Raw genomic sequence first — 26,165 nt, forward strand, 5'->3', positions numbered from 1 at the left:
ATCCAAGTCTGACATTTTATTCTTTTCCTGGGTTTGCCTTGAGATCTTGTATCTTAGTTGCATCTTGGCTTTCTTGACTCTATACTTTGGCTCTGATTCCTTCTCAATCAGCCCTGGAAACATCTTTGCTGGGGATAAGTAGCTCCTTCCTTCTCCAAGACTCACTCTAATACCCTTAGAATGCACATGACTCATGGGGAAGCTATGAAAATCACTTCCAACCCTTTTACACTGATTCTGGTGCAGCCTACCTTTTCCTCATGCTGTGATCCTTTTGCTTTCTTGCTTTAAAAATCCACAGACTGCAAAATAGCCCTTACCCATCTAAGCAACTTTCCATGCAAGTCATCAAAATTCACCCTGATTTTCCCAAATAGCAGAGGGAATTTGATTCCTTTCAATGTTGAAACCACTTTGGTGTCACTAGATCTCTCATTTCCCCTCCAATCCATCAGTGAACTTTGGAGCCTTCTCAAGATTTTGATCCAATGCTAAGGATGGAGTCCAACCTGTCAGTCCTGTGACACTTCCTTGATTTACGGTTGTGGTGTTTTTCAAATAAGGTAAGTATTGGGCATGAATATTTTAAAATGAAACTTGAGATTTTTTTTTCAACGGAGCCAAAGCCATGAATCGCTCATGTCTGCTCTTCTCCCTAGTGTGTGCTGTTGGATACAAAGCCCTCCTAAGAGCCCTGACAGTGCAGGGGTCTTGAAAAGATGCGGTGACTCTGTTGCTATGGTGATTCTGTAGCTGGCTAAGTGGTCACTGGTTGGTTTACCCAGCAGGAGTTTTTGCAAAAATAACTTGGATGAGAGTAAAATAAAATGCTTATTTTTGTCTCCCCTGGAAGCTGTAGTCAAGATGAATCAATAAATATATTTTCCTTAATTAACCCTGAAGAGAAAATGGGAGAGAAGCACAGAAGGTCTTTGGTAAAAGAAGTTGCTGGAACTCTACTGAAGCAAGTGCTGATATTGTTTTTAAGGTCAAAGACTAGAGGACTGGAGTTTAACTTGACTTGTTTCTCCTGTGATATGTGCTGAGAACAGAGGTTCAGGGAAGTTGAACCCCTTTTATACAGAGATTGAATTATGTGGTCATGAATTTCTATAGGACTGATTAGCTTTAATCCAATGAGAAATAACTTGATAGAGTAAGCATATAATGCCCAGAACAACCAGAAGACCTGACAACTTTTTCATGCTATGTTGTGGCTCTAAAGAGCACTACAATATTAAACAGAAGGAGACGAACATTTTACTTATTTTCTTTCTGCTGCTCAATTTGTTACTCAGCATCCTGACAGTCGTAAGTGCAAAATAATCTGTGAGGGAATTAGAGTCTAAATCAGGCGTATATAACTGTGTTTGTAACTGCTAAACTTATTTGGAGATAGATGCAATCTAGCCTGAAGGATTCTTAAAAAATGTGTTTTACTGATTAAAAGATAAACTCATACACACACATATAGACACACATATGTTCCTAAATTGATGATTAGATAAGTATTTGTATGTCGTTATTAGGTTGTTGTGTATGAGCAAATAAATGGAGAAATTCAAGGCACTGAAGTAGCCTCAATGGAAGCATACTATCTTATGTATATGACCTCTTCAAAACTGTCTGATGAATGATGGAAAAGATGAATGAAAAAACATATTCCTCTTAGGGTATTGGGGCATCATTTTACCTGAAAACCTCATGTGAATTCGTATTTTACTGTGTATTCATATCTGTTTTAGAACTATAAGTATAACATCTCGTAATAACTTTTAAAGAGGAACAAAAATAGTGAAATCTTTGAGTAAGATGGATTTTCCAGAAAGATGTGTTCAGTCTTTATCCTACACTTTTGTGTACCACTGGGCACCCTGGAGTGTTGCCCAATTCAATGCTTGTTGCTCTAATTCAATTGTTGTAGAAACACTAGGGTACCTTTTTGAAAATGCCATTGCCTGGGCCTCACTGAAGTCCAGTTAAATCTGAATCTCTGGAAAAGATTTTTCTACTCTCCCCAGATGAATCTATTGTGTACCCAGGGGTGAGAGCCACCTCTCTACCTAAAGACTTAGCCAGTTTGAGAAACATGGATGAGGTTATATTAGACACCATCTACCTGTGTCCACGTCACACCTCTCTTTGAAATTGTTTCCTTCATCCCTGGAACCTTAGGACAGCTGAAACTACAATGGTGAACTGATTGTAGGGAAGTGGAAACCTGGTCCTCATGGAAACCCAGACCTTGTGTGTAGCCCCCCTTTAGATCCTGACGATCAGTATCCAAGCTACTGATTCAACAGCAAATAAACAGAGCTACTACTTCTTAACACTTGGGCCATTGATTTTTCTTTTTTGAAGTAACTTCCTATATCTTAAGAACATTTTAATTTGACAAAATCCAAATTGTTGATTCCTGGAAATCTTTAATAATTATAATTTTATCAGTTTTAAACCCCCACAAAACTCTCCTACAATATTTTCAGTATTTGCTGAAGGATAACATCCTCCTTGCCTTAATCATGTGCCAGATTACTCGTAAACCTGGACCATATGCCACTGCAATTTGCTGATGGGCCCAAGCTGCTTTGGTAGATAAAAAAATCTAAGGGGATTAGAATGGCTCAATCCTCAGTGAATAGAGCAACGACAGTAGGCCAGCTCCATGCTCTCCTGTCTTTCCTTCTCTGTCCATTACCTATAGTCTCTGCCCTTAGGTCACTGATAACTCAAAACCCAAAGGTCACATCAGTGCCTGCAAAAATGTGTTTCACCCTAATAAGGTCTTTCTTTAGACACTTAGACAGAAACCAAGTTTCAGATAAACACAGAGCATGCAAGGGTTGGAATAGAGATAGTTATGTGCAAAAGTAGGAAATATTTCCCCAATTTTGGCTTTAGGATGATCCTGGGGGGAAAAACACTCTAAAATTGATGAGGGACATAAATTGCATCTTTCTCCTTTACTTGGCTCCTGTGTTCTGTCTAGCACAGTTAATGATGTTATTCTCTGCCATCAACATTTGAATGACTACAAGTTTTTCTATAGGTAATAAAATGGACCTCTATGACTCTTGACTTGAAATTGGAATCAGGTAGTTGATTAAATTATTAAAATTTAAAATGACCTTTGGGAAAATTTAATTTTCTGAAAGACACTTTCCCACACTCCCATTTTTCCTTTCTATTGCAAGTGAAATTTGCCCCAAATAAGGAGGTCATTGTGATTTATCTCTTGTACTTTGAGATCTGTTTTCTTGATAGCAGCCACTTGTTTTAAACATCTGACATGGTGTCTCTAAAGATAAAGCAATAAAGTATATTGATTTGAAGTATACTAGTTATTCATACGGCTAAGAGTGCTTTATACAAATATAAAACAGTAGGAAAATGCTAGTTATTCAGATTTCTGTGTTACTATTAAATAATTTGCATACTGAACAGTTATGTGTGGACTTTAGAGGGTAGGATACTTAAAGTTTAGAGTTGGAAGCACTGTAGAACTCATCCAAGCCAACGCAGGAATGATCTGCATTTTGTTCTACTCAATTCAAGGGTCTTCTCTAAATATCCCTGAAAAATCTTATTTGAACACTCCTAATGATGAAGAATGCAAGAGAATCATTCTTTTTATTGAATTTGAATCTTACACCCTATAGCTATTATTTATAGTTCTGCCTTTGAGAGCTCAGCAGAATAACTTTAATTTTGTTTTTCTCCATGACCACCCTTCAAATACTTGTCTGAGAGAAACAACTCTATCCTCAGGAATGTGACAGTCACGATGGCAAACTTTGTAAAAGCATTTGCCTTTCACTAGCAATCCCACTTCCTATATATACAGGGAACGATGTTCCAACAGCATTATCCAATATTACAATCAGCCAATACCAATATATGTGTTCAAAATGAATCACACACATATTGACTGAGTGTCTTTTCTTGGCAGTCAGAAAGGGATCATGCTCTCCTGGAAATCCTCCTTACTTTGTTTTTTTGTGTAACATTAAAATACAGCTTATTTAGAAGATCATGAATCATACTAAAAAGCAACTCAAATCCCTTTCACATTCCCTGTGGTGGGGAGTTCTTTCTTAATCACATGTAAATTAATTAATAAATTAATTCATGAACTTCTTACATTGTCTCTTAATCAAGTTTCTTTTAGTTGACAGTGACACAAACATAACTCCAACTCCCATTAGAAGCAAAGGGATTATTACTAAACATTATTGTTATTATTGCAGAAGCAAGATTCAGATAAAAGACTGCAGGTTTCTAGCAATGTAACCAAGACTTCCTTTCTCTTGATCTCTTGACATCTGGGGGAAAATGCACTGTTTTTCTTTACTCTCACGTGACCATCACACTAAAAACATTTCTGACACCAGATGTGTAGGTTTATTTCCTCAATGATCAATTCTCCAACACCAGCTGGGTGTCTTACAATTCAGCTCAGTTCTGACACTACTTACCTGGAATTAGCATCAGATCACACAAGTTAAGGGTTCAGTGCCATAAGACTGTCCCCACTTCAGGTGCCGATCACAAGCCCCAGGTTGTCACCTGTACCTCTAACTAACCAGCTATCAAACAGCCTTTCCACAACCATCTCCTTGGGTTTGGTAATTTGCTACAAAACTCACAGAACTCAAGAAGTCATTTACTTACAGTTACAGGCTTACTATATAATAAAAGATATGATCAAAAGGATAAAGATGAACAGCCAGATGAAGAGATACAGAGGGTGAGAGCCAGAAGGGTCCCAAGCACAGAAACGTCTATCCCCATGGAGCTGGGATGCACTGCCCTCCTGGAACGTGGATGTGTTCACCAATCATACTTTAGAAAATTCTACAGCGGCTTTACCATGTAGACATGATTAATTATTAACTCATTTTCCAGCCCCCTCCTTCTCTGGAGAATGGGGGGATGGGGCTGAAAGTTCCAAACTTCTAATTATGGCTTGGTCTTTCTGGTGACCATCCTGCATCCAGAAGCCCACCAAGAGTCACCTCATTAGAACAAGAGATGCTCTTATGACAGGAAATTACAGGGGTTTTAGGAGTTCTGTGCGAGGAACCAAGGTCAAAGACCATATATTAGCAGGAACAAGAGGCAGAGACCAAAATATGTATCTTCACACAGAGGGAGAGCGTGAAGAGGGCACCTGCCTTCCAAAGTCTCTGGAGAGGATTACAGTGAGCATTTAGATGTGTGTTTAATCAGAAGCCTGCCCCTTGGGCTGCAGCTGTGAAGATAAGCTAATAGACCTCTTTCACAGGAAGACTGGGTGTTTCAGTAGGCTTCTTCTGCATTTGGCTCAGGGGTGTAGCTGTGGTGAGTCTTCACGAGCCATTTAAGAACTGGTTCTCAGTTCACTATAGCCTTGTGGGTCTTGTGGACACAAGCCCCGTTGACTTTCAAAGCTAGATGTTTTGGGTGTCATCTCTCAGGTGCCCAGTCTTAAAAGTTGAGCTGCCATATTTGAGGTTGAAACCGTTCGCTCCTCAGGAGAAGTTCGGGGTTGTAAGTTACCACCTGATTGTGTGGGTTGCTGTGCTGGGGGTGAGGTTTATGATGAGATTGTGTCTCAGCCTCTCCTACCCAGTTTGATGTGGGTTTTTTCTTGTTCATCCAATGTGTGGGAGTTGCTTAGCTAGTTTTGGGGTTTCTCTCATAGGTGGCTGTAGAGTTGGTATGTCCATGGGAGGAGGTGAGTTCAGGATCCTTATACATTGCCCTCTTGAACCTGATCCTCTCTGGTTGTCACGTAACTATGTGCAGGTTGGTCCCTGGATCCCCAGCATGTCCAACTTAGGCTGTAATCCAGTTTGTATGGGCTGGAGGGAATTCAGGTTTCTCACTCTTCCAGATTATCACTTGATCTCTTATGGTCCCATTTTCTCCAGCTATAGCACAGGCTGTAGTATAGAGAGGGAAGCAACGTGTCTAGAGGAGAACTATAGATTCCCTATTGTTTTCCACTTGTTTTTGTAGGTCTCATTCTGTCCTACTCTAGATAGGTGTTCTCCATGGGGCAGGTGGCATGTTTACATAGCCTTGAATTCATAACATCCCAATTCAGTGGGCCTTATAGGAATGAAAAAGTTCTTGTAAGCCTCTGCATCAAAAATTCTAGGGTTGCTGGGGCTACATATATACACCTGAACTGGTGACCATGACCACTGGATTGACATCATGATTGGTCAGGCCAGAGTCACATGCCCCACTTTATACCCAGGTTCCAGCACCTGTGTTCTTACCTGGTCTCTCCATCTCCTTTCTATATTGATATGGAAGGCAAGGTGGTGTGGTTTAATGTGAACACCATGACCTTAGGACTTGAAATTCCTAGTGATTTTTGGTATTTTGAAAGCTGGAAAAATATTTTTTTTAATTACTATGATTTTACTCTACTGAACTCCACCCATGAAATAGCCTAAAAAAGTGAATACATTTCTGAAAATAGTTTTTTTTGTTCTAAGATTAATTATATCATTAAATCCCCACAAAAAATCTGTCATGAAGAAAAGATATAAGGTGGATTTCTTTACAGTGATTAGAAAACAAAACAACAGAATTTATAATGAGGGCTCTGAGTTATGAGAAATGTCTTTAAGCTATTAATTTAAAAAGATTTCAAAGTCCCATTTTGTCCAATGAAAGCTTAGCAATACCAAACTGTATAAAGATGTATTTATTTAGTTTTGATAGTTAAATAACCATTAAAAACTCTTAAAATCTTCAAACATCTTAAGCAATTCTTATAAACAGAGTACAAGATGTGGGAAGTGTGAAATCAAAAATGTTTTCACTCATTAGAGATGACCTTATATAGTTTCACCACTTATGAGTTATCAGGACATCTGTAACTTGTGAAAATGATCTTCCTATCTTATTCCCAAATATTATGTATTTTCTCTTTATTTTTGAAAACATGTATATATGCAAATGCACATATTGAGGGATATATTTTTCACATTTACTTAGTTATACCAAGTTGTCAAAATAGGAGTTAAAAAATCCATTTGTTAAGACATCCCAACAAAGGCGTAACTAAACATACCACCAAAATTATGTATGGCCTGGCTCCTTCACAGAAAGGGTCACCTTTCCCGAGGCATAACAAACTGGTGCGTTGGAAGTTAGAGAAACATCAATAAAGGCAAGTACATTTTTCACATGTGTACTGAAGGTACAGGAAAGTGAGCATAAATTTTTAAAAGTTTTAAAAAGAGAAAAATGGGGAATGGAAGGTCAAGAGCTGGACGAAAGCGTTAAGCAGATAAAGAAATGGAAATCTGTTTCAAATCTGTTTCCACACAATCACTTCAAGAAGAAGAGAGAGGCAGTGTTGTAAACAGACAGATTGGAAAATTCAGGCTGACTTTTGGGTATAATTATGCCAGCTGACATCTGTATTGGGTGCATCACATGCACTGCCTCACACCCTCTTGGGCCACTTTTTACTCCAGCCATTGCTGCAGCAACCAGTGGTGTGCAGCCCTAACAGGACAGGACTTGACCTCAGCTGCACAGCCATATCCGCGTCTCCATGGAGTAGGGTGAGGCAGAAATGATGCCCACTGGTGCCACCTGCTATGGGGAAAAGTAGAACACGAGAGCAGAAAAGGGTGTCAGCGTATGGAGCGGGGCGGGTTGCAATTTTTAGTAAGGTGGTCAGTGAAGGCCTCACTGGGAAGGTAATATCGCAACAAAGACCTGAAGGGAGTGAGAGAGTGAGACTCTCTGGACAAGGGCCCTGTGGACACAGGAAACAGGGTGCAGCAGATCTGAGGCCGCAGCATGGCTGGAAGGGTCACAAGGAACCCAGGAAACCAGTATTCCTGGAACAGAGTGAGCCAGAGGCAGAGAAGCAGGAGCTGAGGGGGGAGGTGATGGTGCCAGGACATCAAGAGCCTCATAGGCCTCTCTAAAGATGACGTCTTGGACTCTGATGGAATGGGAACTCAATGGACGGTTTTGAGAGAGGAACCGACATGTCATGACTGGTGTTGAGATTAGACTGGAGAGCATGGGGCCAAGTGTGGAAGCAGAGACATCTGTTAGGGAACTATTGCAATCATTTGGTAGAGAGATCATAGCAGCTTTGCAAAAGTTGGGAGCAATAAATGCAGGAAGATGAGGTGAGATTCTTGATTATTTAGAAGGTAGAACTTGTAGAATTTGCTAACAGGAAGATGTGAGACCTGAGGAGAGGAGTGAAAAATAATTTCAAGGTTTTAATTGAGATACAGGAGGAAGAAATTGCTATTAAGTGAAACTGGGAAGACTTTGACTTGGTTGTTGTGTTCGGGATTAAGTTTTGGATACAGTAAGATAGAAATACCAATTAGACATCAGAATGGAAATATAAATTAAGCAGTATGCTGTGTGTATGTGTCTGGAATTCAGAAGAGTGCCTGGGATGAGTTGTAAATTGGGGAGTCATCATCATCTAGATGGTATTTAAAGTCACAAAATTAGATGAATCACTGAGGTAGTGTGTGCAGGGAGAAAAGAGGTATGTGGACTGAGCTGTGGGTCACTCCAATGTGTAGAGGTTGGTGAGCTAAGGAGAAGCCTGCAAAGGACCAGAGAAGGAGTGGACATTGAGGTAGAGGGTAGCAAACAACTTCTAAAGGGAAGACCAGAATGAAGTTATGGCTGAAGGGGACCTGTGAGGGCAAGAGAAGGATTCTTTGGTTAATTTTGGAGAGATAATAGCATGCGTATAAGCTATCGGTAGACAGGGAAAATTGGTGATGCAAAAGAAAAGAAACAATTGTGGAGCTATGACCTCGAGTAAGCAAGAGGTCATGTGACTTCATATACAAAGGACCTTAAATAGGAACACAGGTTGTACAAAATGACAGGATAACAGGAAGCAAGCTAGGAAGGATACGTGGGCACAGATGCCGAGAGGTGGTTAGATGTGGTGATTCAAGCTTTCAAGCTTTTGAGAGTTGTTTTTTCATGGTTGCTATTTCCCTGTTAAACAGGAAGCAAGGTCAATAGCTGAAGTGAGGATTGGGAGGAGGTATTGGGTGTATGAGGACAGAGGAGGTTAGAAATGGTCCTCTGGAAGTGTGGGAGAGCTAATGGATTAGGGAAACATACATTATCGCTGAGCTACATTAGGGACCCGTTTGACAGTGGGGCACATGCATTTAAAGTTGTGTGCTTTTCTCAGCCATGTTCAGCTGCGGGGAGGAGCAGAGCCATCAGAGTCGAATTTAACCAAGATTGGGGTTTTGCCAGTTTAATACAGTAAAATGAGAGAGAGCAGGGAACTGAGAGTGTACACAAGGAAGGAATTTCACAACAGCAATGGTTATATACTGCATCTTCATGTTTTCTTTTTTTTTTTTTATTGGAGTATAATTGCTTTACAATAGTGTGTTAGTTTCTGCTTTATAACAAAGTGAATCAGCTATACATATACATATGTTCCCATATCTCTTCCCTCTTGCGTCTCCCTCCCTCCCACCCTCCCCATCCCACCCCTCTAGGTGGTCACAAAGCACGGAGCTGATCTCCCTGTGCTATGTGGCTGCTTCCCACTAGCTATCTATTTTACGTTTGGTAGTGTATATGTGTCCATTTGAGTCAACTCCCTCATCTGACTTTAGCCTTTCTACTAAGGGTGTCACCTCTTATTCATCCAACTTTGGAATCCCAGAATCATTGTTGTGTCTTCTTTCCTCTCACTCTCCAAATACACCCAATCACCAAGCAGCAGCTGTCACATCATTGCCACCCTCACCAGGGTCACTGTCACAGAAGGCAAGTGTAGGAGCTGCCGATGCATGGAACGGAGAGAGCAGGGTGAGGGGGACACAGCAGTCTAGTGTCAGAAGGTGAAGGGTCTAGAAATCTGAGTTAAAGGATACTACGCTTAATTAAATTCTCCATCCCAGGAGAACCAGGAAGAAGCTGCACGGTCCTTTCTGACCTAACCTTAGAAATCTGAATTAAAGAGTAATCTGTTTTTGTAAATGACTTTCATTGGAACACAGCCACATCCGTTTCTTTACATGTTGTCTATGGCTGTTTTGGCACTTCAACAGCAGTGCTGAATGATTGCAGCAGAAACTGCATGGCCTGCAAAGCCTAAAATAGTTACTATCTGGTCCTTTATGAGGAAAAGTTTGCTAACCTCTAATCTAAAACACAAAGGAGTGTCCTAAGTGTAAGCTTTCAAACTGATCAGCCTTGACCTTTGTTGTATACTGACCCTCATAACATGTAATGGAAACCTACAGTATTTATAGAGCAATATCTACCCAAAGATCAAATTCTTCAGTGAGATTAAAGGGCCATCGCTACCCCTCATTTCCTATCTCCAGAGATGTTCCCTAAGACAAGACAACATACACGTACTGCACCCAGATTTAAACATTAATTTTGGGATGTTTGCCAGACCAGATGTTTAGAAAAGCTAAATACCATTGATTTATTTCTTACCCTTTACGAGACAACATTAGAGACAATGGACCTTATCAGAACAAATGAGAATAAACAACAGAATGCAGATCAGAGGAGAATTAGGAAGAAATTCTACTGGATTTTATGATGCTATAATTAATTTTGTATGTAGAAAATCATTAATTATTAGCAAATTGTAACCTGCACCAACCGAGTTTTATCTCATGGCAGCTGTGCAAGGATGGACTTTTCTGTTTCATGACTGTCACTCTTCCTTGTACAGTACTGTGAGCATAATTTCCAGTACCCTCAGAATGCTCTTCTGCAAGTGCAATTAATCACCCATCAAATGCCTTTTGAGCATTTAGTACACAGTAGAGGCTGGGAAAACAGAGATTAATAAGCCCTGATTGCCGCCAACAATATTGCAGTACAGTGGTGATTTGCACCCAGAACTGCAACTATTGTTCTTAAGTTGTTTTGGATCATAGACCCTTATGAGATTGTGATCAAACATACAAATCCTATTTTTAGAAAAAAAAAATGTGCCAAGGCACATGTAAACATAATTTTACATATAATTTCAACAGATGTTTTATTTCCTGAAGGTAATTTATGAAAGTCCATATGGGAGTTTACCCCGTTTTTAGAGTCCTTGAGGTATATAGCATGGGCACAACTGAAAAAGTGAGCTGGGGTGTGTGTGCGTGTGTGTGTGTGTGTGCATGTGCAAGTGTCTTATTTTCTTCAGGAGATTAAGATGGGAAAATATAATATTTTCTAGGTAGGAGGAATGGTTTATGCAAAAGTAATGAGACATGATACGGCAGGGGAATCCAGAAAGTCAAGACAGTTTGGTCTGACACATTCCTAGGTTTTGTATATTGTATGGATAGACTTGTCACTTTTCCTGAAGAACTGTATGTCCCTCAGGGGGACACACACTATGAGACATACTGTTTATCACATAACACTTAAGGACACATATTTGTTTGCCTTAGGCTGGTTGTTTATTGCTGATTTTCTCTTTTCTTGATTTTTTTTTTGCTTTCTTTTTTTTTTTTTAAATTAGAGTATCAATTTATGCTACAAAACAAGGATCTTTATACATATTATATCATAGAATTTAATCAAACTTCATAGCAATCTCGCTAGGTAAATTTTATATCACCTATAAGAAAACTGAGATCCAGAGAGGTAACTAATGTGATCAAGCCCACACAGCTAAACATGGCAGAGCTGGTAACAGGGCACCCTTTTTTTCTGACCCTAGGTTCTATAGTTTTTCCTCTGGGCTTAAGACACTGCTCCAAGTAAATTTTGTATTGTAGGATAACTGATCATTTCTGGCTAATGTAGAATACTCCCTTAGAGTAAGTCAGGTTATTAATTAAAACCATACTTTTTATTTAGTATTTTACATAGCAATTTTGTTTGGGCCAAGAATTTTGGAGGGAATAGGACTTATTTCTAGTTTTCCGTGATCTTTCACTCTTACCTACCCTGACTTTGGTTTTTATTTTGGTAAAGAGGAAGCTGGAGGAAGGCTTATAGCTGGGATTGAACTGAACAAGTAGGACAGATTGGTAAAGGCTTGGAAGGGCTAACACCTGGATTACAAAGCCCTGGGAATTCCTCCAAAACACAAATTCCAAGCAGTAGACAAAATGACTCAACATCGTAAAGAGAATTACATGTTAAGAAGTTTCTAAAACATGTTTTTAGCCTTCTTCAGGGGTAGCGAAAATTTATAATGACATAACCACAAAGCAGAGAGGGCAATGATGGCCGATGGACAGGAGAAAGTCTACATATTCATTCACACATAGAGTCCTCTCCCATGTCCAAATGTGGCTTGAATCCTGTTTGCTTTGTTTTTTTTACATAATAGATTATTTCTACAAGGTCTTTCCAAAATTTAAACCCAGTTAACAAATGAACTCATTTTGACGTTTACATGCCAATTAAAGACTACAGGTTCTGAGGTGATAGAATAAGAAGGAAGTGACAGCACCCAAATCCATCTTAGCTGTGATAAGATTCAGGGAGACCAGACTTAAGTGTGGTACTCTGACATCATACGAGGGCAGTTATAGGATGTCTAAAATCCAACAGAAAAAGAAAAGTGATTGAAGATGTCAAAGGGAGGAGGGTTCAGTAGATTCATCTGTCTTGCTTCATAACTGTGCTGAGGGCCTGCTCGGAATACAGTACAAGAAGATCCATTGCTTGGTGAAATAATTTATAATAAGACATTGGATCATAGTCATAAGAAAGGGAAAGAAAATGTCAAAGGCACCTCCCAGTGTTGCATAAGTGACAGGGAAGCAGATCTGGAACAGAAAGTGTTGAGCACTGTTTGTCTGTCCCCACTGAAAGAACAACTTCTAACCCTGTTAACCCAGAGCCAGTCGGGTCACAGCTCTGTTTATGTGAAAGTTTCTGTGACCTTTCCGGCAGCCTTTCCCCTCAGCTGGATCCCACGCACAGTCCCATTTCACAGCCTTGCAACATCTCCTCGGAACCAGGCCAGGTGGAGAGGGAACAGCTGGGAAGGGATGATTGTAAAAAGCCCCTACGATTCTACAGAGGGTCCAGAAATCCCCTTCACTAAGTGAACTTAAGGAGCCCAAGGAGGGCACTTTCATCAAACACAATGGCAGTGTGAGGAGAGACACAACATGCAAGTTGATTGGCGTGACCACATTGCAGGGCAAAAGACATTTGTAATGAAGCTAAAAGTTTTATATATGTCTTAGCATTTGGTAATATGACCACAGACATGTTCACTAAAGCCTAGGAACAGATGCTCTTGATTCAACAGTAGGGCATAAAGTCCCACAGCAAATACATAAAGTCCCACTGTATTTTCATAATTGAAATATATAGTTTAAAGACACTTTCAATTGTACAATGTCACTGCGCACATTATGACTCATTTAAAAAAGAATCTCAGTTTCTAAAGTGACTCTTTAGTAGGTTTTCAGTAGATCCATAACATGAACTGAAATTATTTTGAGCATCAGTTGGTATCATTTAATCTTATCTCATTGCTCTAAATTGAAAGCCACTGTTACTCAAGCATATCTTGGAGAGATATGATGCCATTTTCCCCCTCTATTTTGGTTATTTGAATACATTTCATTGCTGTTTCATGATTTACAAGCTGGGCATTACTGTGGAACTTTTAATTCTCTCTGAGCCTGTGTAATTGCAGCTACAAGATGGAGATGCCATCAGAATCTACCTGATACAGTTGTCTGAGAATTAAGTGGGATAATATATGTAGTGTTTAGCAAAATGTTGGGACATAGAAAGTGCTCCGTAAGTGCTGGCAATAATAATCTTTATCATCACCATCATTATTCATCTAAATTCAGGATAGCCAAAGAACACAGTAATGATAAATTTTACATTTGAAGATAGCTTATAACTTCTGATTATTAACTTAATGCAATTAACAATACTGTCTAATTTGAAAATGTGCAAAAATTTCAGCATCCTCCAAATTTGCTTGGTAAGGGAATCATATATACAGAGGGAGAGGGTTTTTTTTAAATTATTTTAAATTTTTTAAATATCCAAGTTTAATTTTCAGGCATGATAATGTTTCATATTTGGGACAAATCTAAAAATCTCAATGATTAAAATTTGTTGATAATCATATTTGCATTAAACATTTTATCTAATCTTTAAATCTAATATGCCAACATAGAGTCTTTGATGTTTTAAAATTTGTTTATTCAAAGAAAACATGGAAACGTTTGTATACCAAAGTGGAATGCTATAAAAAATGTGCCACTCAGAGGAAGTTGGGAACAATGTTTGACCTCAAACCCATCTTGTTTGTTCTATTTTAGGGCAGCAGATTCTCAAGCTTTATTGAGAAATGTTCAGAGATGAGTAGAAAGTGTTTTGAAATCAGAAAAAGAAGATGTGCGTCAGTGCTTATCTGCCACAGCAAGGAGACCTCCTTTGTTTAAAGGCCAGCCAAGTATTGTCTTTGGATCTTCATGTACGCATCTCAGTGACATAAATGGGAGTGTCAGGATGAAATCCTTCCAGACCTGGAGACCTCATATGCTGGATTTTTTAGACCTTGATATGAGAATAATTTCCAGGCTTAGAATCAGATGTAATGAGAATGAAATAGTTTTCTAAAACCTTCAAATCTAATTTAATCAGGGTAAGTCCTGACATACTTTCATGTTTCAGAAACTTTTCATTCTGGCTTACTATGGCCTTGGCTTCCCTAATAGTAATTTTTCTTAGACATTCTCTGAAGGCAGATTCTAAGACAAAGGTTTCTGTGTAGGTAGTTAATTCATGTATGGATGTAAAACAAGAAGCAAGTGATTACAGAAAGCAAGAAGAAATGGTGGAGGGTTGAACAGGAAGGAGGAAAAGCCAACGCAGGGACTGAGTTGGCCACACGCAGTTCTGTGGTTCTTTCTGAAGAGCCTTCTGGTATGCGTTTCAGAATTGATCAACTGGATATCAAAAGGAAAATCTATCCTTAGCTTCTGTCCCTCATTTGTCAAGGGAAGCCTCACTGATCCTCCCTTGCAGTTTTGAATGATGCATAAGTATTTAAAGACTTCCCATGCAGGTACATCAAACCCAAAACCAAACATAAAGCAAAAAACCCAGGCAGGAATTGAGAGATATTAACACAGGCCTGAGTCAAGTGCTGTCAGGTTGCACCTGTGGGAAGCTGGTTGAGACCTTCAAAGAACTGGTCACCACCGTAGTTCTGGAGTAGGATGTAGAGAGGATTTGAGGTAGAGCCCAAGAGGTATCTGCTACTCTTCATCCCTTCCACCCCTCGGTTTCTTTCATTCCCTTTACCGTGTCCCTTTCAAGGTAGTGGCCAAACTTGCAAGGACTTAAGAAAAGAGGGTTAGTTGAATGAGCTGTAGTCCTCACTGCTGTAACTAGTCCTAAAGCCGTAATCAGTATCTCCTCTCCTCCACGGTCCATTTTGAATTTCCCTTAAATGTGGCAAGACACTCTAGTTGTATGCCCGGTGGAGTGACCCTAGACCTTTATCCTCAGGGTTCAGAATAAAAACCACATTTTGGAGGTCTACGTGCCATCCTCACAAGATGCCATATCTGAGCTGGTGCCTTTGCCAGGCAGTCCTATTCTATTCTATCGTTAGCTATTCTACTCAGGCAAAGTGCTTCTGAGTGATGAGGTGCGTAATACGTCTAATGCATTCTGTGAATATGTACCCATTCTTATGTCTCTTTTGCTGTAAAACTGGTCTGTAAAGAATTCTTATTTTCAAGATGAAGCAGACAGAAGAGGGCAAGTATATGATAAATGCACGCTCAGCTTTCTTTGTAATCTAAATAATGATTTTGGGGGGGATGAAACCCACAAGGGTAACAAGATTCCTTTTGCAAATCATTCTGTAAATTCAAACTGCTATGCAAATGTTGTGATGGTTAATAGTGATCACAGGATAGGGATTTTTGGTAAGGGATTTGGTAAAATAGCTCATCACTGGTGAGGAGCTATTTTTTTGGTTACAGAAAGAACTAGGCTGATGCCCCGAAGTATGTGGGCATCGAAAGAGAGACGGAAATCCCTTGATGTTTGCTACCTATTCCTCCCCTTTCTTCTTCCTGTAGAACAGCTACCTTAGCTTCAGGAACCTCAAGTACTCTAGGTAATTTAGAAAAAGAAAATGCAGTTTGAAATTCTGCATTTGCGAAGTCCAAGAATAATTTACAGTCATGGGTTCAAAAATCAAATTTTTATTGCCTTCTCACCAGCTGCAAAGTGTTTTGTACCAGAAAAAATTTGCAATAATGCAGTATGGTACATTTTTCAACTTTGAATAAAGACTGCTTGAACTTAGAGAGCACAAGACAGAGAGAGAGAGAGAGAGAGAGAGAGAGGGCGAAGTGTGTGTACAGGCCTCGGGGCAGGCACCTCACAGCAAGTCTAGGAAGAAAAAGAAGTGGGTCTGTGCTGCCGCTGTAGCTCAGACAGTGAGCACTGTAGTTACTCACCAAGAATTCAAAGCACCAACTGGCCTACAAGGGCCACGAAGTAGCTGGAGTAAAGTAACAACCTGTGTTTAAAGACAGTAGCTTCAGGAGGCTGAAAGCAGATATATTAGTTCCCCCTTTCTGTCCGATCCTCGTGGAGTTCATTGTAAGGGTGTCTTGGATTTTGAGCAGTTCTCCATGGTGAAAAGAGTCTCCCTGGACCCTACAGATGACACTTTCTACCTTCAGTTTATTACGGGGTGTGGACACATTCCCCTGGCAGAATGAGATGATGAAATCTGAATGTTTCAATGACATCACTGAAAGTGAAAATGAGGAAAATATGGCATTAGAGCTAGAAGAGAAAACATGCCACCCAGCTCCCAGACCAAAGAGAAGTTTCTTCTGGAGACTCCTCAGAAGATGGGGCTACCTCAGCAGTGGCCCCAGGGAGGAGGGAGGACCGCCCCAGTGCCACGCCCACTCTCTACGCAGAACCAGATCTCGACGCCAAGGAGCACGTGCTCAGTGTTTCGTCCTATCTGAGTTGTAACAGAGCACATCTAAATGTGAAAAACAAGAACCAATCTGTTAGCGTGAGGCAATGCTATATGTGATACCATGTCGATAGGCAGGCATTAGGTAAATCCTCTAACAGTCGTGCTGGAGGAGGCGCTGTAGCTATACAAGGAAAACCCAGGTGTCAAGTCTGGTAAAAACTGTACAAGGTGGAAGAGGCCCAAAGTAATGACGCTGGAATCAGATGGTTGGCTAGTCTCCTCAGGGGTGGTTGCTTCTGGTGGAGGGCACTCCGTAATGGCAGTAGCTAGATCATTCTTGATGAGAGAAAGCTCACGCTAGGTAGTCCGTGTATGGCCTCTGTCCCTAACACGATGGCCACATCATTCACAACTCACTGCATCAACCACACTGGGCTGAGTAAATAAGGTGATTGACACTAATAGGATGGATCATCTTGTCCAGTTGGTTGCTGAGTGCATCTTTTGTGGTGAATGCATGTCAGGGGGCATGCATGTGAGACATAAGTATTTGCATACTCTATGGCCACTTCCAGAGTTCCATCTACCTGCTTCTTCTCCAGACTTCCTTGCTTCTGCTCATTGATCATTTTTCCTTCAGGCACAGGCGTCAGTGTGTATTCATAACTCAAACCACTATCCCCACCACACATGGTAAACAATAAACTGTACTGCTCACAATTTGAACACAGACAATCTCCTTCACCTCAGTCTTTTTTTTTTTTTTTTCAAACATCTTTATTGAAGTATAATTGCCTTACAATAGTGTGTTAGCATCTGCTTTATAACAAAGTGAATCTGTTATACATATACAATATGTTCCCATTTCTCTTCCCTCCTGCATCTCCCTCCCTCCCACCCTCCCCATCCCACCCCTCTAGGTGGTCACAAAGCACCGAGCTGATCTCCCTGTGCTATGCGGCTGCTTCCCACTAGCTATCTATTTTACATTTGGTAGTGTATATATGTCCATGACACTCTCTTACCCTGTCACATCTCACCCCACCCCCTCCCCATATCCTCAAGTCCATTCTCTAGTAGGTCTGTGTCTTTATTCCCGTCTTGCCACTAGGTTCTTCATGGCCTTTTTTTTTTTTTTTCCCTTAGATTCCATATATATGTGTTAGCATACTGTATTTGTTTTTCTCTTTCTGACTTACTTCACTCTGTATGACAGACTCTAACTCCATCCACCTCATTACAAATACCTCCATTTCATTTCTTTTTATGGCTGAGTAATATTCCATTGTATATATGTGCCACATCTTCTTCATCCATTCATCTGTCGATGGACATTTAGGTTGCTTCCATGTCCTGGCTATTGTAAATAGAGCTGCAATGAACATTTTGGTACATGACTCTTTTCGACCTATGGTTTTCTCAGGGTATATGCCCAGTAGTGGGATTGCTGGGTCGTATGGTAGTTCTATTTGTAGTTTTTTAAGGAACCTCCATACTGTTCTCCATAGTGGCTGTATCAATTTACATTCCCACCAACAGTGCAAGAGTGTTCCCTTTCCTCCACACCCTCTCCAGCATTTATTGTTTCTAAATTTTTTGATGATGGCCATTCTGACCGGTGTGAGATGATATCTCATTGTAGTTTTGATTTGCATTTCTCTAATGATTAATGATGTTGAGCATTCTTTCATGTGTCTGTAGGCCATCTGTATATCTTCTTTGGAGAAATGTCTATTTAGATCTTCTGCCCATTTTTGGATTGGGTTGTTCGTTTTTTTGTTATTGAGCTGCATGAGCTGCTTGTAAATCTTGGAGATTAATCCTTTGTCAGTTGCTTCATTTGCAAATATTTTCTCCCATTCTGAGGGTTGTCTTTTGGTCTTGTTTATGGTTTCCTTTGCTGTGCAAAAGCTTTTCAGTTTCATTAGGTCCCATTTGTTTATTTGTGTACTTATTTCCATTTCTCTGGGAGCTGGGTCAAAAAGAATCTTGCTGTGATGTATGTCATAGAGTGTTCTGCCTATGTTTTCCTCTAAGAGTTTGATAGTGTCTGCCCTTACACTTAGGTCTTTAATCCACTTTGAGTTTATTTTTGTGCATGGTGTCAGGGAGTGTTCTAATTTCATACTTTTACATGTTCCTGTCCAATTTTCCCAGCACCACTTATTGAAGAGGCTGTCTTTTCTCCACTGTATATGCTTGCCTCCTTTATCAAAGATAAGTTGACCATATGTGTGTGGGTTTATCTCTGGGCTTTCTATCCTGTTCCATTGATCTATATTTCTGTTTTTGTGCCAATACCAAACTGTCTTGATTACTGAAGCTTTGTAATATAGTCTGAAGTCAGGGAGCCTGATTCCCCCAGCTCCATTTTTCGTTCTCAAGATTGCTTTGGCTATTCGGGGTCTTTTGTGTTTCCATACAAATTGTGAAATTTTTTGTTCTAGTTCTGTGAAAAATGCCAGTGGTAGTTTGATAGGGATTGCATTGAATCTGTAGATTGCTTTGGGTAGTAGAGACATTTTCACAATGTTGATTCTTCCAATCCAGGAACATGGTATATCTCTCCATCTATTTGTATCATCTTTAATTTCCTTCATCAGTGTCTTATAATTTTCTGCATACAGGTCTTTTGTCTCCTTAGGTAGGTTTATTCCTAGATATTTTATTCTTTTTGTTGCAATGGTAAATGGGAGTGTTTTCTTAATTTCACTTTCAGATTTTTCGTCATTAGTGTATAGAAATGCAAGAGATTTCTGTGCATTAATTTTGTATCCTGCTACTTTACCAAATTCATTGATTAGCTCTAGGAGTTTTCTGGTAGCATCTTTAGGATTCTCTATGTATAGTATCATGTCATCTGCAAATAGTGACAGCTTTACTTCTTCTTTTCCGATTTGGATTCCTTTTATTTCTTTGTCTTCTCTGATTGCTGTGGCTAGGACTTCCAGAACTATGTTGAATAATAGTGGTGAGAGTGGGCAACCTTGTCTTGTTCCTGATCTTAGTGGAAATGGTTTCAGTTTTTCACCATTGAGGACAATGTTGGCTGTGGGTTTGTCATATATGGCCTTTATTATGTTGAGGAAAGTTCCCTCTATGCCTACTTTCTGCAGGGCTTTTATCATAAATGGGTGTTGAATTTTGTCAAAAGCTTTCTCTGCATCTATTGAGATGATCATATGGTTTTTCTCCTTCAATTTGTTAATATGGTGTATCACATTGATTGATTTGCGTATATTGAAGAATCCTTGCATTCCTGGGATAAACCCCACTTGATCATGGTGTATGATCCTTTTAATGTGCTGTTGGATTCTGTTTGCTAGTATTTTGTTGAGGATTTTTGCATCTATGTTCATCAGTGATATTGGCCTGTAGTTTTCTTTCTTTGTGACATCTTTGTCTGGTTTTGGTATCAGGGTGATGGTGGCCTCGTAGAATGAGTTGGGGAGTGTTCCTCCCTCTGCAATATTTTGGAAGAGTTTGAGAAGGATAGGTGTTAGCTCTTCTCTAAATGTTTGATAGAATTCGCCTGTGAAGCCATCTGGTCCTGGGCTTTTGTTTGTTGGAAGGTTTTTAATCACAGTTTCAATTTCAGTGCTTGTGATTGGTCTGTTCATATTTTCTATTTCTTCCTGGTTCAGTCTCGGCAGTTTGTGCATTTCTAAGAATCTGTCCATTTCTTCCAGGTTGTCCATTTTATTGGCATAGAGTTGCTTGTAGTAATCTCTCATGATCTTTTGTATTTCTGCAGTGTCAGTGGTTACTTCTCCTTTTTCATTTCTAATTCTATTGATCTGAGTCTTCTCCCTTTTTCTCTTGATGAGTCTGGCTAATGGTTTATCAATTTTGTTTATCTTCTCAAAGAACCAGCTTTTAGTTTCATTGATTTTTGCTATTGTTTCCTTCATTTCTTTTTCATTTATTTCTGACCTGATCTTTATAATTTCTTTCCTTCTGCTGGCTTTGGGGTTTTTTTGTTCTTCTTTCTCTAATTGCTTTAGGTGCAAGGTTAGGTTGTTTATTCGAGATGTTGCCTGTTTCTTGAGGTAGGCTTGTATTGCTATAAACTTCCCTCTTAGCACTGCTTTTGCTGTGTCCCATAGGTTTTGGGTCGTCGTGTCTCCATTGTCATTTGTTTCTAGGTATTTTTTGATTTCCCCTTTGATTTCTTCAGTAATCACTTCGTTATTAAGTAATGTATTGTGTAGCCTCCATGTGTTTGTATTTTTTACAGATCTTTTCCTGTAATTGATATCTAGTCTCATAGCGTTGTGGTCGGAAAAGATACTTGATACGATTTCAATTTTCTTAAATTTACCAAGGCTTGATTTGTGACCCAAGATATGATCTATCCTGGAGAATGTTCCATGAGCACTTGAGAAAAATGTGTATTCTGTTGTTTTTGGGTGGAATGTCCTATAAATATCAATTAAGTCCATATTGTTTAATGTATCATTTAAAGCTTGTGTTTCCTTATTTATTTTCATTTTGGATGATCTGTCCATTGGTGAAAGTGGGGTGTTAAAGTCCCCTACTATGATTGTGTTGCTGTCAATTTCCCCTTTCATGGCTGTTAGTATTTGCCTTATGTATTGAGGTGCTCCTATGTTGGGTGCATAAATATTTACAATTGTTATACCTTCCTCTTGGATCGATCCCTTGATCATTATATAGTGTCCTTCTTTGTCTCTTGTAATAGTCTTTATTTTAAAGTCTATTTTGTCTGATATGAGAATTGCTACTCCAGCTTTCTTTTGATTTCCATTTGCATGGAATATCTTTTTCCATCCCCTCACTTTCAGTCTGTATGTGTCCCTAGGTCTGAAGTGGGTCTCTTGTAGACAGCATATGTATGGGTCTTGTTTTTGTATCCATTCAGCCAGCCTGTGTCTTTTGGTGGGAGCATTTAATCCATTTACATTCAAGGTAATTATCGATATGTATGTTCCTATTCCCATTTTCTTAAATGTATTGGGTTTGTTATTGTAGGTGTTTTCCTTCTCTTGTGTTTCTTGCCTAGAGAATTTCCTTTAGCATTTGTTGTAAAGCTGGTTTGGTGGTGCTGAACTCTCTCAGCTTTTGCTTGTCTGTAAAGGTTTTAATTTCTCCATCGAATCTGAATGAGATCCTTGCTGGGTAGAGTAATCTTGGTTGTAGGTTTTTCTCCTTCATGACTTTAAGTATATCCTGCCACTCCCTTCTGGCTTGCAGAGTTTCTGCTGAGAGATCAGATGTTAACCTTATGGGGATTCCCTTGTGTGTTATTTGTTTTTTTTCCCTTGCTGCCTTTAATATGTTTTCCTTATATTTAATTTTTGACAGTTTGATTAATATGTGTCTTGGCGTGTTCCTCCTTGGGTTTATCCTGTATGGGACTCTCTGTGCTTCCAGGACTTGATTAACTATTTCCTTTCCCATATTAGGGAAGTTTTCAACTATAATCTCTTCCAAAATTTTCTCAGTCCCTTTCTTTTTCTCTTCTTCTTCTGGTACCCCTATAATTCGAATGTTGGCACGTTTAATGTTGTCCCAGAGGTCCCTGAGACTGTCCTCAGTTCTTTTCATTCTTTTTTCTTTATCCTGCTCTGTAGTAGTTATTTCCACCATTTTATCTTCCAGGTCACTTATCCTTTCTTCTGCCTCAGTTATTCTACTATTGATCCCATCTAGAGTATTTTTAATTTCATTTATTGTGTTTTTCATCATTGCTTGGTTCCTCTTTAGTTCTTCTACATCCTTGTTAAATGTTTCTTGCATTTTGTCTATTCTATTTCCAAGATTTTGGATCATCCTTACTATCATTATTCTGAATTCTTTTTCAGGTAGACTACCTATTTCCTCTTCATTTGTTAAGTCCAGTGTGTTTTGAGCCTGCTCCTTCATCTGCTGTGTGTTTTTCTGTCGTCTCATTTTGCCTATCTTACTGTGTTTGGGGTCTCCTTTTCACAGGCTGCAGGTTCGTAGTTCCCGTTGTTTTTGGTATCTGTCCCCAGCGGCTAAGGTTGGTTCAGTGGGTTGTGTAGGCTTCCTGGTGGAGGGAACTAGTGCCTGAGTTCTGGTGGATGAGGCTAGATCTTGTCTTTCTGGTGGGCACGTCCACGTCTGGTGGTGTATTTTGGGGTGTCTGTGGCCTTATTTTGATTTTAGGCAGCCTCTCTGCCAATGGATGGGGTTGTGTTCCTGTCTAGCTAGTTGTTTGGCATAGGATGTCCAGCACTGTAGCTTGCTGGTCGTTGAGTGAAGCTGGGTCTTGATGTTGAGATGGAGATCTCTGGGAGATTTTTGCCGTTTGGTATTACGTGGAGCTGGGAGCTCTCTTGTGGACCAGTGTTCTGAAGTTGGCTCTCCCACCTCAGAGGCACGGCCCTGATGCCTGGCTGGAGCACCAAGAGCCTTTCGTCCACACGGCTCAGAGTAAAAGGGAGAAAAAATAGAAAGAAAGAAAGAGGCTATAATATAGTGAAGTAAAATAAAGCTATTGTAAAGCAAAGCTATACAGACAAAATCTCACCCAGAAGCATATACATATACACTCACAAAAAAAGGAAAAGGGGAAAAATTAATATCTCCTGCTCCCAGAGTCCCCCTCCTGAACTTGGGCTGATTCGTTGTCTCTTCAGGTGTTCAGCAGATGCAGGCACATCAAGTTGTTTGTGGAGCTTTAATCCGCTGCCCCTGAGGCTGCTGGGAGAGATTTCCCCTTCTCTTCCCTGTTCGCACAGCTCCTGGGGTTCAGCTTTGGATTTGGACCCGCCTCTGCGTGTAGGTCGCCTGAGGGCGTCTGTTCCCCGCCCAGACAGGACGGGGTTAAAGGAGCAGCTGCTTCGGGGGCTCTGGCTCACCCAGGCCGCGGGGAGGGAGCGGTACGGAGGAGGCGGGGCGAGCCTGCGGCGGCCGAGGCCAGCGTGACGTTGCACCAGCTCGAGGCGCGCAGTGCGTTCTCCCGGGGATGTTGTCCCCGGATCCCGGGACCCTGGCAGTGGCGGGCTGCACAGGCTCCCGGGAGGGGAGGTGTGGAGAGTGACCTGTGCTCACACACAGGCTTTTTGGAGGCGGCAGCAGCAGCCCCAGCGTCTCACGCCCGTCTCTGGGGTCCGCGCTGATCGCCGCGGCTCGCGCCCTTCTCTGGAGTTCGTTTAGGCGGCGCTCTGAATCCCCTCTCCTTGTGCGCAGCGAAACAAAGAGGCAAGAAAAAGTCTCTTGCCTCTTCGGCAGCTGCAGACCTTTTCCCGGTCTCCCTCCCGGCTAGCTGTGGTGCGCCAACCCCTTCAGGCTGTGTTCACGCCGCCAGCCCCAGTCCTCTCCCTGCGATCCGACCACAACCTGAGCCTCAGCTCCCAGCCCTGCCCGCCCCGGCGGGGGAGCAGACAAGCCTCTCGGGCTGGTGAGCGCCGCTCGGCGCCGAGCCTCTGTGCGGGAGTCTCTCCGATTTTCCCTCTGCGCCCCTGTTGCTGTGGGATCCGCGCTGATAGCCGCGGCTCGCGCCCTTCTCTGGAGTTCGTTTAGGCGGCGCTCTGAATCCCCTCTCCTTGCCCGCCGCGAAACAAAGAGGCAAGAAAAAGTCTCTTGCCTCTTCGGCAGCTGCAGACTTTTTCCCCGGACTCCCTCCCGGCTAGCTGTGGTGCGCTAACCCCTTCAGGCTGTGTTCACGCTGCCAGCCCCAGTCCTCTCCCTGCGATCCGACCGCAGCCCGAGCCTCAGCTCCCAGCCCCGCCCGCCCCGGCGGCTAAGCAGACAAGCCTCTCGGGCTGGTGAGTGCTGCTCGGCGCCGAGCCTCTGTGCGGGAACCTCTCCGCTTTGCCCTCCGCACCCCTGTGGCTGCGCTCTCCTCCGTGGCTCTGAAGCTTCCCCCCTCCGCCCCCCGCAGTCTCCGCCCGCGAAGGGGCTCCTAGTGCGTGGAAACCTTTCCTCCTTCACGGCTCCCTCCCACTGGTGCAGGTGCTGTCCCTATTCTTTTGTCTCTGTTATTTCTTTTTTCTTTTGCCCTACCCAAGTACGGGGGGAGTTTCTTGCCTTTTTGGAGGTCGGACGTTTTCTGCCAGCGTTCAGTGGGTGTACTGTAGGAGCAGTTCCACGTGTAGGTGTATTTCTACTGTATCTGTGGGAAGGAATGTGATCTCCGCGTCTTACTCTTCCGCCATCTTCTCTCCACCTCAGTCTTTTGAGGACACCTCTGTGGAAGGCTGCAGTGGGGCAGCAGTTCATTTCCTGCTAGTCACTAATGTATTACATCTTCCCATCCATGGACCAGACCTGAGTTTTTCCTCCTCTGTCAGTTGATCATAATTGTTTCAGGTTGGGTTTCCCAGGACGCAGACTCTGTTAAAGGCATTTACCATGCAGGGGGTTTATTAGAGTGTGCTCTTGAGGACAGTATCTGTGGAAGGAGAAGAGGTGAGGCACAATTGGGCAGAGAAGGGAGCTGTGATGCAGTATCTCTGGAGTGCATCCACCAGCCCTGAAGGGAAGACTGAAGGCCAGGAGACTCCTGAGAGCTGTCTTGAGCTGGGACAAGAGACCCAGATATTTACATGCCTCTGCCAGTGGTCACTGAATGTCGGCTGCTGAAGGAGGGGAGTGATCTTAGGAAAGGAAGCTCTATCCAGCTAAGGCAATCCCCAAAAGGGCTGACAGCTGAGAGCTGGACATTACAGTGTGTGGGATAATGAGCCCTTTGTTCCTGAAGGGAGATCTGGGTGGTGCATCTCAACATACGCCAGAGCAATCAACATCTAGAAGGTATGATTTGAGTGAAAGACATTGGTACAGCAGAGATGGTTTTCAGGGGAGTCTCTTCTCATGTAATTTGCTTGTTCTTTCTGAACCTGCTCAAGTCTGAACCCAAATAAAACTTTGTTCCCTTTCATACACAGGATTGTTGCTGTGCCCACTGGACTTTATGGCTTGGCTGATTTTATAATACCCAGCTCACAATGGGCAGCTCTGGCCCCATAGTCATCTGGTATCGCAGGTAAGGCTCCAGATCTGAATACTCATATTTTGAATTTACAGGAGACAAGCAAGCTAGGTTACCATCTAGAAATTTATCACATTCGTGAAGGAAACATGTAGCTCTGCTTTCAACCTCTGTGGTTTATTGATGACTCTAGCAATTCCACGGAGAATTAGGGTGTTAGAACACTAGGGTACAAATCAAAGCTGAAAGTTAACGTATGGTGGAACAAAAAAGAACATACATGATATAAGGCAGGAATCCTTACAAGGTATCTTC

The 26,165-nt window shown here is 41.4% G+C and overlaps 1 long non-coding RNA gene across 2 annotated transcripts in view; it reads left to right on the forward strand.

Annotated features, from left to right (window-relative positions):
• The first annotated feature begins 310 nt into the window (after window positions 1–310).
• LOC130708288 (uncharacterized) overlaps window positions 311–26,165 on the forward strand; it is a 34,971-nt gene continuing 9,116 nt past the window's right edge. For both annotated transcript variants that reach the window (XR_009008484.1, XR_009008483.1), the window contains exons 1-3: window positions 311–563; window positions 14,292–14,617; window positions 25,807–25,904. This is a non-coding gene — a long non-coding RNA (uncharacterized LOC130708288). The remainder of the gene's footprint in view (window positions 564–14,291; window positions 14,618–25,806; window positions 25,905–26,165) is intronic.

The sequence above is a fragment of the Balaenoptera acutorostrata genome, chromosome 5 (assembly GCF_949987535.1).
Source record: "Balaenoptera acutorostrata chromosome 5, mBalAcu1.1, whole genome shotgun sequence".
In the NCBI taxonomy this organism is placed as follows: Eukaryota; Metazoa; Chordata; class Mammalia; order Artiodactyla; family Balaenopteridae; genus Balaenoptera; species Balaenoptera acutorostrata.